This window comes from Acanthaster planci, linkage group LG18 (assembly GCF_054643075.1).
Source record: "Acanthaster planci isolate LZ-2023a linkage group LG18, COTS_SCS, whole genome shotgun sequence".
In the NCBI taxonomy this organism is placed as follows: Eukaryota; Metazoa; Echinodermata; class Asteroidea; order Valvatida; family Acanthasteridae; genus Acanthaster; species Acanthaster planci.
Window position 1 is genome coordinate 883,305 of NC_141794.1, and position 16,455 is coordinate 899,759.

The window sequence follows — 16,455 nt, forward strand, 5'->3', positions numbered from 1 at the left end:
AAGATGTCAAATCGATGAGTGATAGCACGTGGTTATCTAATCAAATGAAATTACCTGTCTAGGCATCCACTCTCCGTGGTCAACGTAAACATGGCGGAATCCCAAATTCATTAAGAGCCAGTGAATTATTTAACCGCGACTTGGGAAGTAATAATTTGATCTGGGCTGCGCCCTCCTTGGGGAAGAGCCGACGAAAACGAGGTTAAGTGTGAGGTTCGCATGCAAAGGCACTTACATATCGCAAGCACAAATGAGCAAGTTCACCATTTTAAACTTTCATTTACTAATCATACGCATTGTCCGCTTTATTTTAAGTAAATAACGGAGTCAAACAAGTGATTGCGGTAAGCTACACACTTCGGTCATCTAAATGATATCAACTTCACCAGTTCGTGTGGAAAAGGAGGAGTTGGCACGTTTGTTCGGGGGCGCAATCTGCCAAAAAGAAAAAAATACGTCAAGCTAAGAACCCTTCTGAAGGAGTTTAAACAATGACTGCCTCATCTTCAACGGAAATCCACGCCAATGTCGATTGTGGATTTGCATTGTCATCAGGGAATCGTCGCCCTCGATCTGCCTACTGTCTTTGCACAATTTGGTCGCCTCGCTTCCCTCAACTTTAAATTGTCCCCAACAAACAAAGAAAGAACTGTCTCCTTTCAAGGAGTTGGAAAGGGCAGCTTGTCCAGGCCATCTTACACAGTGACAGGAGACGAGCAACGCCTCTAGATCTTTAAGGAAAACGATCTTGATATCTGCACGGTTTTTCCTTCTCGCTCTCTTTGTACTTTTGTCATGCCAGCCCTGCTAAAAGCTTACTTAGCATGTCCGCAGTATGTGCAATGAGACAGCTGGGCACGTGGGTAAGACAGCCCCCATTAACGAAGTGATACAGTCGCCAATCACGTTTGTACCATGGTGGCCTTAGAGGACCGCTCTGTCCGAATTTCTAGGTTAATCCCTCAGAAGATCAAGTTCCCAAAAATTGAAATGGCAAAGACAAAGCGATCAATGAGGAAAAGACTAAATCAGAGCAAAAACGTGAATTACGCTTCGACCTAGATCTCAGCACGTCTTAGTAAGTGGGAATTTCGTGCGGTAGGCTTTTTTCTCACAAGTTCCTCCTGTGCTGTGTTATTCTCAGATTCGAGTTCCTTGATTTCATTGAGGCTTTTAGAGGTTACTGTGCAATCAGCACCTGGGATTTTTTTCTTGATACCCACAAATTCAAGTTGCCATTTCGGCAGCTCAACGGACTTCTTTAAAAATATCGACCAAGTATTCATAAACTGAAGTTTGCCAGCGGTGAAAATTTATTCATTCGTCGAGGTCAAAGGATTTATAGCCTCCTGGTAGGTAGGATTTAGTTCCGAATCGCTTTGTAAACAAGTATGTGTGAGGTTTGCGGTAAGAGGTATTTCCTGTGTTCATTGCGTGTAACTGACATTCAATCGTGGTTACAGGACTATATCTTTGAACTCTTTTTTATATAATAAACCCTTCTCCTTTACGAGTATGAAATGCCATGAAATGATTCCTTCTGCAATCTTATTTTAACTTTCGTCACCCCTTCGTTTTCCTGCTGAAGGCTTTGATGCACCGCCATAATTTAATACTAGAGTCGATCATTATGCCGGTTAAGTGCTCAGTGATGGGAATCGTCAACTCGAACGTGCCCTAAAAATTGAATTACAAGTACACGCGATTTCATAAATGTGTTGCTGGTACTGACTCTATTGAATCTGTTTTAAGCAAGTGATACTGAACTCCACGTTTGAATCCTCTTGAGAGGTCTGAAGTGAAGTGGACGGTAGGTAGTAGACCGTTAACCGAATACACGCACGTGTCTGCAAAGAGTCGATAACGGTTCTTTCCGCTTCGATAGTTCGCTCAGTCTCGCTGTTTGCGCTCTACTCGAGGGGAAAAGCAGAGCTTTTAAGTGACGCCGATCGAGCACCTCCAGCTGCGTCGGCAACGGGTGAAGATCGTTCCTTGCCCTGAACTTTGCCGGGTTCGATGCTCGCAATTGTACGTGTTACCGCCTCGAGGATTTTATTCCAAATCTTACGAAACGACCTTGGAATTAAAAGAATTGAACGCAGGATGAAAAACCTCCGGGAGGAGCGTGATATTCTCGAAAAAGTCACATTATTCGCGAAAATTGTGAGGCATTAATCTTATAAGTGAACATACATGCATGGCCACTCATATTTTGCAGGGCATTGTCTAAAATTGTCGCGAACTATTTTCCAGCGGAGGATATCAAAATAGCATCCTTGTTATTCATTTATTCCAGCTAGTAACTTGTCTTCATTCCTCCATGGATTAATTGGTAGCGTCGATCCGAACATTGCCTGCTTCATGTTAACAAGTTCGACTCATTATCGCTGGTGAAATTAGCATAATTCTTCCAGAAAAGGGGGCGAAGCTGTCAGAAGAGAGTGTACACGGCTAATGCCTGGTAATTGGAGCGTGAAGTTGTACTCGTCTCGACGGAATCCTGCGGTTAGTCGTAAGCTGGGGCGATTTGAGCCACGATGAGAGTCCCAGAGTCGTCTTCGTTTCCGGTTTTCATGTCACATTTGTGCAGATTATTAAACCATAGCATCGTATTGAGGCCTTAGATGTATGCATGGCAAGGTTTTGTTTGTAAGCTCGATAGTGTGGCATTAACACCCACGTGGACTTTAAGAATAAGAAATCTGATGATGACACAATTATTCTAAATCTGGAAAAGCTTTTTCTTAAATGTTAACCGAGGCGTTAATCATAAAATGATCAGAAAAAAAAATCCCATAGGTAAAGAATTGGTAAGGCGTGATGATGGAGATCATTTTTGTCTTTCCAAATGTATGTTAATATTGACATACCCAGTATGTCAAGATCAGAATTGTTTGGGATGTTGCACAACAGTCGTTTCAAACAGGTTGAACCTTGTTACAGTTTTTGTGACATCACACGAATGAAACTCACTGTTTCATTTGTTTTGTTAATTCTTGAGTAAGTCTAGCGAAGTTATTCTTTTGTATCTCTCCTTTTTGGCCATTGCTATTAAATCTCAATCTTTGTTCGTGTACATTTATACATTTGAGTTGTTTGTAAGATTCCGTGTATTTTTTATCTCTATACCTTTTAATCATACAGGATTTGTAGTGGAAACAACACGACACCTGTCTCTCTAATGGATGAAATCTACAACATATCGCAATATTGGCGTTTCACAAAAGTGCGCCTCCGAGAGTTTGCACAGCGTTGGCCAATCGTAATGCGCGAAATCTGTCGACCCAATGCGCGCTTGGAAAAGGTCGACAGATTTCGCGCATTGAGATTGGCCAACGCGTTGCAAACTCTTGGAAGCGCACTTTTGTGAATCGTCCGTATTAACATAACATAGATTAGGATCTGCATGTCGAGGTCGATATACATTGGACTGTATTCGTGTGTACTTGATGAAACGACGCCAATCATAAATATACGTCGAGCGACGAAGGACGGTCTGTAGTTAAGATGTTACAAAGATATATTCTATGTGTTTCGTTAATGCGTCCTTTCATGGGTCAAGCTTTCTATTTTTGATGGGAAAAAAGACACGCCTCTGTTGTTGGGTACCCTCATCAAATCACCTGGCCTTTTATTAACATCAATTTGATCGAGTGAAGGCCGTGTGCAGTGTATCTTAGTGTCCCTTGACAGGGTGAAATCGAATTGTGTCCATGGTCGCAGCTCGAAATAATCATCTACTGAACCATGTCAGTAGAAGCCTCAATAGGCCTACATTTTGTATTTTTCCTTCTTAGAAATTAAAAAGCGTGAATTGCACAAAATTCACCTTCACGGGTTCTTGTCACTGAGGATCGAGGGGCTCGTGGCCTAAATATTTGAAGCAATCATTGCTGGAATTATTGTCGTGCCCTTGATATCCAATAGGAATTAGTGACTAGAACCGAACAATAACAACTCTCTATAACGTCACAGTCTGATAACACGCTTCATGTGCTGACAATCTGACTGTAACTCTCTTACCTCGAAAAGTCTGTTCAAAGTGGGCCAATTCCATCTTGGCAGATACGAGTTCGACTTTGATCTAAAACTTGGAAAACACAGATGTCGAGTGAGTTTTGCTTTCCCGACAACCCAACAAAGCTACTTAAACCAACTGATGGAGTCTGTGTGTCAGCTCTTTTGGGCACACACTGTGCTTTCTGTAACCCGACCTGAAATAATTTTTGCAAACATTTTGATGCAAATCCCACGCTTACTACTGCCCCACCTCCTAGTTATACCATAATTGCCAACTGCACCGAACGAATTCTGCATTTCCTGACAATGGCAACAGCCAGAGGTAGCTCGCACTAAAATCAAATCTACCGTATGGTTGGACATATATCATTAGCCAACTAATCGGAAGGACTGGTCTTCGGGTGATGGAAAGTTTTGCCTTCGGAAAAATATCGCAAGCCAGTCGGTTCAACATCGGCCGCAGAGTTCGCAAGTTACAAATACTTGAAATATGTTCAGGCCTCGTGGTACCTCGGTTACCATGGCAACAGGGTGCTGTTTTTCTCGTTCTCCGGAAATTGAAGTGGCCCTCAGCGCAATGGCCCGGGTTTGGTTATTCCCCCGATGCACTCATCTGACGACCAGCTCTCCTCCCTTCTACCTGTAGTAGAGAAACAGATAAACCAGCCGGGTGGCCCACCTGAATTTACCCAATGCGTCGACTTGATGCACTGAAAACATAAACCGGATAAGTGTTCCCATTTGCGCGCAACAATTGTCCGTTAATCAAAGTAAAACCCTTATCCCCTGTTTCTTCACTTCCTCTCATTACCTGTCTCCAAACCAAGCCTAGAGTTCATGAACAAAACATGATTCCTTCTCGACAAATACTTGTGAATTGCTGTACCACCAGTTTGCAGAAAAAGCATGTCGCCGATAGCTTCATGTTCATGGGCACTACCTAATACAGATATCAAGTCGCCTACCATCCAGGGTATTATGGTGCCTTTTTTTAAAAGACAGCTTGACAATTAACATCCTGCCTCGTTGCTATTCGACAAATGTCACGATCAAGGCCACCACCATTACAGCCCACGAGAATGTCATAAAATGGAGACTTGCATTAGCGCTCGTCATTCAATAATGAAAGTTACGTCTGGCGTCTTGCGTAAAGGCACGCCGCCGATGTCATTAACGACGCGAGTAATCAATGGACCAATAATTACGGACAATCCCAGCACAGTCATTTTCCCTATAGTGTAAGTTCTCTGCCGCAGCAAGGGCAATATATCGATTTTTCTTCCCGTTTCTCATCAGGCTTTAAATGATCATTCTCAGACTGTCTTTGTTACGCAAATGAATCGCGCGGTCTAATTTCCTGAAGATGCACATTAGTACCTGAAGTACCGTAGTCGCCGCCAAAAATGTTCACGGCCTTAATACCTTGAGCACGAGGAATGATTTTCGAGAATGCTGATTTTTTTTTACAAATAGTGACAAGCAGTATAAGCATAGCATGGCGTGTCAATTCGTGGTAATCGTGTAACCCTCTTCACCCGAAAACGGCCAAGGATGGTTAGGTGAAATTTTGAGTCAAAAACACTGCTGCTTGGTTGAAGGCAACAAATTCCCCCTATTGAAAAGACTCCACTAAAATTATCCTTCATGAGTTAGTATCTTTGGAAAAGTGTGCTCTTAAAAATTATCACTCAGTCGAGCCAGCAGCCTCGATCTACACTGAGCTTCTTTTCAACTGAGTATGAGATACATTTTAATGGTTTTCCGCTCTGCCGATGAAGAACAGACGGTCGCTTTATTGAACAAATTAATCATGCCTTTCCCATTTGCGTGACGAGGGTAAATTTTAGAGCACAGGGTCGTAAAAGCAGCTTTCCAAGGAGCAATCACTTTTGCCATAAGCGACATGGAGGATAAATCTGACATGGCCTGCTTCGCCTGAAGTACTGAAGCATGTTTCAGGTTTATACTCTGTGCAGGGAATTTACAGACATGAACTACAAACAGATGTCTGCAGTTCGAGTTTTGTCTCCGTTTTCATTTTTCTTTAATACTGTTGTGGTGGACTTTCATTTATTCTGGCATGGTTCAACTCGTACAAAGGCTATTTGTATTTATTGTCCCCACCAAAATACGGGTGTCTCACAATAGTGCGCCTCCAAGAGTTTGCAACGCGTTGGCCAATCACAGAGCGAGTTTGGAAAGTGTCGACAGATTTCGTGCGTCGTGATTGGCCAACGCATTACACACTGTGGGGTGGCCTATTGGCCATGAGGGCTGCGCAAGTGGAAGCCTAAAGGACGTACCACAACTTAATTAATTATTCTGTAGCTGAATTTTGTAAGTAATTTTACCCAGATTCTTCAAACACTTCGGGATTTTGCAAAACCAAATTGTCGAAACTGTTCCCCCACCCCCTCAAAATGATCAGAAGCTGGTTAGGTGCGTGAGAACCCAAGTGTGCATTTGGTTCGTCAGAAAAGCGTCGAAGTTTTTTGTTTAAAGTTGGTTTCACGGGAGTTTAGCAGTGCTAATGTAGATTTAATCAAAGCGCCGAGGATTTGTCTACCCCCGAGTCAAGTCCTTTCCAGACTTGGAAATGAAACATCAGTGACTCTGCATTTTTAAGATTACACTCCGACTTACCCATGTTTCTCAGTAACACAACCGAGGCCGCGTTCTGAGTCCAAAATTCGTTGCACTTATCAGGTAGCACTAGTGTAGTAACAGATGACTCTCCGAGTCACAGCAGTAGAGGTGTGCATTTGCGGGTATTTTTAGAACCGGGTATCCGTTTTTTGTTAACATCGGGTACCCTGGTACCCGGTACAGGCCTTCACAGCAGATATAATTTCCATCATACCGCTGTTCACTCACGATATAAGCTCGGCTCGTACTGATTATATGGGCCAAGATTTTAATCTTCCCGTCTTAGTTGCACAGCTCTTCCTAAATACAGCCGGTGAATGAATTAAACTAATGTATCTCACTGAATATGACTGTGCCTTGATGGATAGTTCAGCCGTTGTGCGAACGATTTCTTATCCACCGATTACTGTCCACCTTATAAAAACACCAGCCTCCTTCGATCCTAGTCGGTAACGCATAAGTCCACCCAATATTTCTTACGATTTAGAGCAAAACAAGGCACGACCCCATACCGTGGCAACAGACCTGCTCTAAGGGTGAGACGCCAAACTGTATCGATCGACAGTGGGACGTCCGGAATCGGTAAACGGTACCGATACCTCCTTAGTGCAACGGAACGCATAAAGCGCACAAATTATCTCGATTTGTGTAAATGAGCCTGGGTATAATGTGTCTGAAGAGAAATGTCGTCTATTATGGAAGCAGATGCGATTGCCACTTTGCGTCATGCGGTACTATTTTTAATTTTATAGTGCATTTCGCGTTCACAACGTGAAACATAAAGGGAAGTGATCAACATTTAAAAACGTAAAATATGGCTTTGGTGCAACAACTAGTCACTTTGGGTTTCGGTAAACAATCAGCCAGCAAATTAATTAAAAGGAAATAGCGCACCTTTAGTTTTCTCAATTAATATGACCCTCTCGGTAGGATCGTGGACCACAATGTTGCCTAGAGTTTTGGTATCATCACCCCTAAAGTTGTTATAATTACCGCTAATGGATCATTAGGGAGACATTCCCATAAGAACGTGCACAAAATTTTTCCAACTTCACTGTCCCATAATTCAATATTCCCTAATCTGATCTGAACCAAACTTTTATGTTTTCATTTTAGGCCCTAAACTATCATCTCTCAAAATATGGACACTAAAATTCGGCCTCCTTCTGGTAGTTTGAAAATAGGGAGACACCAAAATGTCTCCCTAAAAGCCAATGTCTCCCTAATGCTGAAAAATGTACCACAAAATGTTTCCCAAATGACCTTTTGTAAATATTGTCCCTAACATGATTTGTTATCTGCTTACTTTCATGCCCTGTCTGTATTTTAAGATCTGGAAAAATGTGATTGCTGACAGATTCCAGATGACGCTAAAATAATTTCAAACAGTACAGTATCGTACAATTAACTAGAACATCTAAATAATTAATCAAAACCATCGGTCAGTACTTTTAAGTGATTTATTTTCTATCGCCAGACCCTAGGTTCATGAAAATAGGCTGACCTACTCACCATCGATCGAGCCCTACTTCCCTCCTGGGAGGCGAATTATCGAAGACGCTACCCACTAACGCTCTCGTCATATCGCCCCTAGCGTTTGTGATCATTACCCACTGGTTTCCTCACCACATGCAACTGATGAAGGAATTACCGAAGAATCGCGCTGCTTGGATGTCACACCGCCTTCACCCAGACGGCCAATTACGCCTCCTCCTTCTCGTTTAATAGTAAAACTTTGTGCAGCATAGATCCAGTGGATTTGAAGCTTTGATATGCGATTGGTAGGTTTTATTTGAAGTTGGATGATTTTGGTTTTTTTCTTTTCTCAATTGCTCATCCTGCCGAGGCTTGAATTGAGAGGAAATCCGGATCACTCTCTGGAACTTCGGCATTCTCTGATCTTTTAATCCCCGAACTAAATACAAACGCACATCCTGTGGTCAATTTGCTGGAGAGCGACCGAGCATTTTGAAATGAAAGTATTAATCATGCAGTTCCTGATTAAGACGAGGAACTGCAGTATACGAATAACCACGAAAGACCAATAAATATGATCCTTTGGTTTTACGCCGATCGAGGTCATTAATCGTGACCACTGAGACATCAGCTACTATCTGTGTGTCAAGAAGACGCACTGATTAAAACACCATTTCCGGAAAAAAAGAGAAATTGAAAGAATAAAACCAAGCATTTTGACCAAGCTTCTGGAAAACTGAAGGCCATTTTAAGGTCTGACGACCAGAGATGGGGAAGGGTGTAAGACACGAAAAAGGAGACAAGGAATGGACACAATATCAAAGCTCTACTAAGTTTGGAGGAATCAACTGCATAGGAGATCACAATATAGACAACTTTTTTGTACCTGCACAGTGTTCCATAGTTTTAGGAGAAACTAGAAACACGATTTGATCACCTTGGGGCAGCAGGAGAAAGTGCACTATTTGCGTAACTCTTAGCACGAGATAGCTCTGTAATTAGGAGAAGATATGGTACCTTTTAGGTTCTTGGCCTATACAGTACCGAAGTGTGATGTTGTTTTGAACCAGGAAGTGTAGTGCAAACGTATTGGTTCACGCGCCGGTTCTCGCTCTAATGCCTTATACACACAATTGACATATCACTTCGCTACTGCGCCCAGCCTCCGCCCATACTTTATGCCCAGTTTACCAACAAAGAGGATTACAAAACTTTTTTCACAGGTTTCTATATATATATTGATTCGTAAAACAATGATCTATCTTACCAAATCAGATACCAAACCTTGCTGGCCCGCTAATAGCCGTTTTCCTGTATAGCTCAGCGTAAAGCACGCTTCATCGCAATCATTTACACACTCCTCAAAACCGAATAGCCACGCAAGTGTTGTTTAGACAAAAAAATTAAATAATTTCATTTTGTGGATGGCTGTAGGATATGTTTTCCCACTCCATCAGCACAGCAGACCTCATTTATTACCCCTGAAGCTAGTGCGTGCTGAGTGTTTAGATAAGAGTGCATTTTTGAGATGGATGTCTTTTATTCAGTGCGATGAACCGCAGACGATAATTCAAGCGCATTCCCGCCTTTTCTAAGTGAGTAGCAAACACAGGGCCATGTTTAATTTATTTTTAATTCCGACACTCACTCTTGTCTCCTCGACGCGTCGCGGTCCTCTTTAAACCTTAAGGTGTAAAGTATAGTCTTAACTTGCGAGTCTCAGGTAACTGCTCTGTTAGACATTCAAGCTGTCTGAACGGATAAAGCAATCCGCCTCAGACGACCTTTGGTTCCCGCGCATTCCTCCGTGCCTTGTCAAGCAAATAACAACTGCCAAGTTCGGCACACCGTGACGCGGCCAGGGTAGTTGTCATCTCCACCTCGACCATTTAAAAAAGGGGAAGAGAGAAAGTCAAGCATGGGGCGGCCTCTGTAAATATTTTAAGCTGCAAGGCAAACACAACCTTGTCGGCTCCACTAAACCAATTAAACAAAGCATCAGCAGTCCCGGGGACAAAAGTAAACACCGGCACAAATTAATTCGCCATCGACTTTGCAAATTTCTTCCGTAATGGGTCGAAGATACCAGGAGAAACTCTCAGGAACTCAGCGCTTGAAGTTACAAACTGAAACTGTTCCCGTGATTGGGAAAAAAATGAAGCTTTAAATGTGAAAACTGCGCTGGCGCGGACCCCAGCAATGAACATTGATCACAGACTGGGCAAGAAGACTGGGATCACGGGAAAACTCGGCACAAGGAAAGCTTAGCCCAGGGCTGCAAGGGGTGGGTGATTAGATCTACACCGCGCGGTGATCATTTCAAGTTACTCTTAGTGTGACAGTGGAGAGCTCTGGAGTCCCGGGAAAGATGGCACACATGTCACCCACTGACGACAGTATTTTAATCACGCGTCAACCATTCGGCTCTGGGCATCGTCACAAGGGTGTAAACAGTGGATGCGGTATAAGGCTGATTACTTGCAAGATCGTTAGACGCAAATCTGAGTATTTGAAGAACAAATATCATACTTTTCATTCGCCAGTTGGAGTCGCTGTTTAATCTGCTTGCGGATGCATGGCAGTTGCTTACTCATTTAAACTCGTCTCTTCATGAGCCATCCTTCCACAGAAGGATTGATGGGGGGGGGAGCGGGTTAAAGTAAACAATGGACGAGCTTTCTTGAGAAGAAGTAATTGGAAGTTAAAGCTAATCCAAATATAAATGAGCTCACCTATTCTACCTTTCATTGCCTCTGTATCACACAGAACATTAACGCAACGAAGAAAGACCAATCTAATGTTCACTAAAATGGAATTGTCAAACCTTTGTTTTGAGCGACCTTTATCTTCATACGGTGATTGCACTCAAGCGTGTTTATTCAAAACAAGAACACTTTTTACGGTTATGTGGACAAAGTAAAATTGTTGATATACCCTCATCCGTGGAAATGCGAAAAGCTCGCAGAAAGGGTTAACAGGAGCTGCATCGTGTCACTACGGGGTCAACAAACACTTTCATTGACCTTGAGGCAGTGGTTCCAAACGCAGTTGTTGGAATCGAAATTTACCTTGCAATTTATATGCCTGCCCATGATATTCCCTGAAATTACATTCTCACGATTTTTAATTCACGAGGGCCCGCTGTGGCGTGCTTCGGTTATTAGTGATTGCTGACATATGCCTCTTTTGGAGAAATGCTCTGTCAGTGAATGAGTTTGTTGACACCCGTAGTGACACGATGCAACTTCTTTTAACCCCTTCTGTTTAAACGAAGTAATTTGATGATGGAAACTTCTTTCAAATAACCTTTCAATATCTGATTGCGAACAGAATGTCTCAGGGCTCTTCCTTGCTCGGCAAGAAGTTGCCAGTTGACTACAATTTTCAAAGTAACTCAATTGGCATTCCACAAAAGAACCTGCATATGTTTTACTACTTTATGTTTTCCATTCACATTAACCAATAAGACCATTTCGAGAGGGCAGAAAAGGGATGCCTTGAAGAACTACTCAATTTAATCTTTTCAGGATTAAAGATTATAGGATTACAAAGATTAAGGAGTAAAGTCAGATGGTACACCGTAAACCACAGATATGGTGCAGTAGTTGGTGGAAAATGTTCATTTTTCATTTGCCCGCGTAAGTTAACCGCTGTGTTGCTGTGGCTACAATTGAAACCGATTTGTCAGAACCACTTTGTGGTTCCTATTGTGATCTGTGCTCATATGGAAATGAAGTCCATATTATTTTTCTCACGTAATGATGGAGTTAATGCTCCGTGTTACTCATGAAACTTGAAGAATCGTGATTATTTTCCTTTCAGGGGAAGAGAAGAAATCCTGCGACCTTTATATACGATAGAGATTCGACCAGCGATCAAAACATCCCAACGATGCTTTTATACTTACAAAGAGTACAAGACGCTCTAGAAGTCGAATCTATCACGTAGGTCATTTGAACAAATTAATGAAAGAATGATGTAACTGATGTTAAACACAAGTGTACGTGGATAAACATGTCAAATTTTTATTCTTCGCTAGGACCTCATTCTAACACGACTGATTGTATTTCACTTGCTTACAGACAAAAGTAAAGGTATCGTGTTTGCCATAAGGGGCGGAACACTCAACAGGTTGTCGTGTCGACAAGACTTGGGGATGACAGGTAAGTGGCTGGTCACGTTCCCAATTTGTCTAGAAGACAGTTAACTCTCAACTTAGACATTCTCAGTGATGTGATATGTCTTCTGGTTTGAACCATTGGCTGTCACTTCAAATTGCAAGTTGATGCTTTAAGAACAATATTTTGAAAAGTAGTCAACTTTCCTAGTTTAACCAAAGATGAAGATAACCGTCAAAATGAATTTGACATCACAATGAAATGCAGTCCGTGTGGTCACAATACACAATTTTTTAATTATAACTTTTTTGCCCTTACGTGACCTTTGTATGTATAAACACTGTATGCTCAGTGCTTGTCCGAGAGCTTGCAAAACAAATCACAAGCTTACTCGGGTGGGACTCGAACCCACGACCTCCTGCGAGTTCCATCCGAGTAAGCTTGTGAGTTTTTTGCAAGCTCTCGGACTAACACTGAGTTGTCCAAGGCAGTGTTTATAAATATACACTTAGGGTAAGGGCAAAAAAAAACTTATAATTAAGAAATTAACATCTCACGACACAAAGTACATCTTGAAACAATACAGAAGTTTATCCAATCTTTGACATTTTGAAGAAGGCAAAGATATTCGCCTAAAATTAAGTCTTCCATGGAATGAATAGCATTAATGTTAACGTGCACACAAATTAAGTACATGTAGGACTCTATGGACTGACAGCCACTTAGGCCCTAAAGAGACCCCGAAATACACAAAACAATGGATTTATATTAGCAACCCTGGAAAGGCCGCGCGCAGACTCCTTCAGCAAACCATTTAAAACATGACTACTGTTAGAGACGGAAGCGCCGATTTTGTAACAAATTGCCAAGAAAGTAACCATGCCCCAGCCTTCCAGCGCAAAGAGCAAACGTAATGCAAGAAATATACACTCATCACGGTGCTCATGAACTTAAAAATGAGTATACCTACCAGATTCCGCGGTTCACGATCTTGACTTAAGCCTGAACGTAACTCGACGACCTCTGTTGGCGGCCACAGATCACAACCTCACACAGTAAAAAAAACTCGTTCTTTTGCTACTCGCTTTGCTCCACCATCGTCATGGAATACAGTCACATCTTCTGAAACGTCTACTGTCCTAAAGCCGTCATTGGAGACTTTTTCCTAACCTATAGCTTCTCCTCTGTTGGCGGTATTCGCTGATAAGCAGACCGACGCGACTGCGATCGTTTTCGATGTGCGGATGCGCTTTCGATTCTGGCGTGACCAACGATCCCACCGGCGTTGATATGACGAGGACGATACCACACGACAACTGCTACGGCACCACGTGACCTCACCTGGCAGCGCGCGATCGCTCCCTATACATCACTAGGGCTTCGTAAATTATCGCTGTCCTGCAGGTAAAACGAGAAAGCCTGTCGCTATACGACTATAGACTTAGTATTGGGAAGCACTGCACCGCTGTTTTGTTGGTGGGATGTGCATTTTGCCGCTTTCTCAGCAAATATTAATATATTGCCGTGGGGTTTGCTGTCGTCTGGTGTGCTGATATGTGACAGGTTTTTGTATATGGACATGTCTACGGTACAACTTACAATTGCAAAAAACAGTCTGAGTACTAAGGTTTTTGGACTCAAACAGAAAAGGAAATAAGTACGTTGTCTGTAGAATGACATCTTTTCTGCTGAACCCTTTTTTCAGACTCACATAAGTGTCTGTCTGTTCAACTCAAAGTTTATGGCTCTTATGCCTATAAAACTTTGATATCATTTTGCAAGCGATTTGAACCACGACCCGTCAGAGCGAGTTGAGACATTGTTTATCGACTTGAGCAGCCATTTGCTTTCAAAGTTCACATTGCATTTTGTGGTGTCGAAACGCATACTTTCAGCTTACCCAAGAAAGTTTCCAAACCACTTTTCTTAACTCTCAGTAATGGAAGGTTGAAGTCATCCATGTGCTTTTTTCTCTCGCAGATCATCGTGATAAAACATCCATTTCGACTTTGAATACCTGAAAGAATCTAAAATACAGTTATACTGTATATTGCCCAAAAGTCATCCTGTCACAATACCACAAACCGATCCCGAGTATTTCAATGGGAACTTTTAATTTTATGATGAGGATAAGATCCTAAATCTTACTTTCCATTTGAGGGAATATATTTCGACTGTCTTCCGGTAAGTGAAGTATAATTTGGTCAGTTTGATGAAAATAATCCTCAGACAGCTACAGCTTCAGTTTATGCGAGAGTAATGCAGCGGTACTCAGACTGAAGACCCGGTGCGCCATGGAAAATGACACTTGTGACGGCGTAAAGAGAGTCACGTTGTTCCAATCGATACCCGTGTGTCGGTTGAAATCAGATAATTTGGATCACAGGTGTACAAAGTCATGTAATGTGCCAGTGACCAAACGCAGGTACTCGGCCGAGCTTGTGTTGGCTTTTTAACAGATCAATACAAACTATATAAATACAAACACGGTTTCGGTTGGTTAGACAGATACAGTCGATACCTCAGGCGGCTGTGATGGTGATGATAAAGGTAAATTTGGCTACAGACTCTTAAACAATAAATTGAGCTCAGAACGCTGATAGTTATTGGATGCAAGGTGTTAATGGCATCCACATATGAGAAAGAAATGCAACTTGGTAATCACAGTTTATGACAGTCATATACGGAAGTACGAGTTGCATACTCAAGGTATACTGGTATGTAGTGTGTACTATACCTTAGTACCAAGGTGTCGGTACTAGGCAGCTTCATTAGTTAGATAAAAACTGCGTTGTGCCATAAATATGCAGTTCTAAGCACACTGTAGGATTATGGCAGCCGTTGTTCGGGGAGTAATGTTGCAGAATAGTGTTCAAATTAACTCCTGAATGGTGAAAGTGTGTCAGCGCTCTAGAGATGAAAGGACATTGGTGTGTATTGATTGATACTCCACTTTTCTTTCCAGTTTCCCTGGAAACATTCAAGGAGCGCTTTGCGTTTATGAGTTATTTACATTAAAATTAGATTTTTTTGAAATGTAAGTAATAAATGGTGCGATTGTTCTTGTTTGTCGTCTATGTTGTATACAAAACAGCAAAGAAGCACCTAGCAATACGCAAAAGCACCCTTGGCTTTAAAATGAGCCTCCTAGGAAGTCTGATTAAGAAATATTTTACAGAAAAAGGCTACTTCTGTGATTTCCTGCATAACCGAGTTTTGTAAATTTAGGTACCGGTACGTCGTAAAAAAACAAACTCATCTCATGGCAACGTTTAGCCCGTAGGAGATCAACGTCCCTAGCGTTTTCGTGTGTTTCTCCAGGTGGCTTATCAAAGCCGAGCACGCAGCGGGTTATGGCGCGTTAATGACCGCTGAACCCCCCCCCGCGACCCTTCGGCGTAAAAAAGACGCGGGATTAACACGGTCAGCGAGAAGGATTTACTCCGTGTTTATTTGCGGTTACCAGCGGGACCCACTCGCGGAGTAATGTGGGGAATTTGGGGCTCTTCGGTAACGGGTTTTGGTTAGGGGTTTGTGTTTTCTTGGTGGCTGTAAAATGTAGTTGCCCACAGCAAAACGCACATCGAAGTACAGCTTGGGGCCACACGCATCCATTATGCAATCGTCTGTCTCAAGTGAGTGCACGTTTGGAAAACAACAGCTCTAAAAAACAAGACGATAATTGTGTTATCATACGTGATTGATTGTGTCCCCCGGCTACGGAACAATCAAAGTGCAGCAACCAAGTGGCAGAAATAAGAGTCATAATGTTAGAATGGAGTCGGTAAGATCAGCTATAATATGCCAGTTGTCGAAATACCGCAAGAGTGACGGGTCTCTGAAATTACTCTGCTTGCATAGAAATATTTTGTTCTTAAACATCTTTCCCACGTCCTTAAAAACTAAAAACTTAATGTCATAGGATCTCTAAGCACAAAAGCTTGTGCTATTCAAAACAACTTATTCATTGTAAAAAAAATACTTTCTCCGAATCTTTTTGAAAAAAGGCTGTTCTGTAAGCCTGGTTCTTCTCTCACTTTGCCATTTTTGCCCGAGGCAGTTCCCCCCCCTCATTTTCTGAACTTGATATTTTACCGAACGTTGAATGAACACCGCACCGTGGAGTCCACTCAGCCACGCCTCAGCGCCACGTAAACCTTTTGGCGCCCGTGGAGGGGATGATACGATTGTCCAG

The 16,455-nt window shown here is 42.3% G+C and overlaps 2 protein-coding genes across 5 annotated transcripts in view; one reads left to right on the top strand and one right to left on the bottom strand.

Moving 5' to 3' along the window:
- LOC110978269 (uncharacterized) overlaps positions 1–13,575 on the bottom strand; it is a 28,200-nt gene extending 14,625 nt beyond the window's left edge. The window contains exon 1 of one of the 3 annotated variants that reach the window (XM_022233143.2): positions 13,231–13,575. The gene's annotated coding sequence lies outside the window, so the exon portion shown is untranslated. Of the gene's footprint in view, positions 1–4,530; positions 4,656–13,230 lie in introns of those variants that run through there. The other 2 variants (XM_022233133.2, XM_087148505.1) reach the window with 2 other exon arrangements.
- Positions 1–16,455, top strand: part of LOC110978277 (uncharacterized) — a 116,533-nt gene that overhangs the window by 18,569 nt on the left and 81,509 nt on the right. The window contains exons 3-4 of one of the 2 annotated variants that reach the window (XM_087148506.1): positions 11,965–12,086; positions 12,225–12,305. The gene's annotated coding sequence lies outside the window, so the exon portion shown is untranslated. The remainder of the gene's footprint in view (positions 1–11,964; positions 12,087–12,224; positions 12,306–16,455) is intronic. The other variant, XM_087148507.1, reaches the window with a different exon arrangement.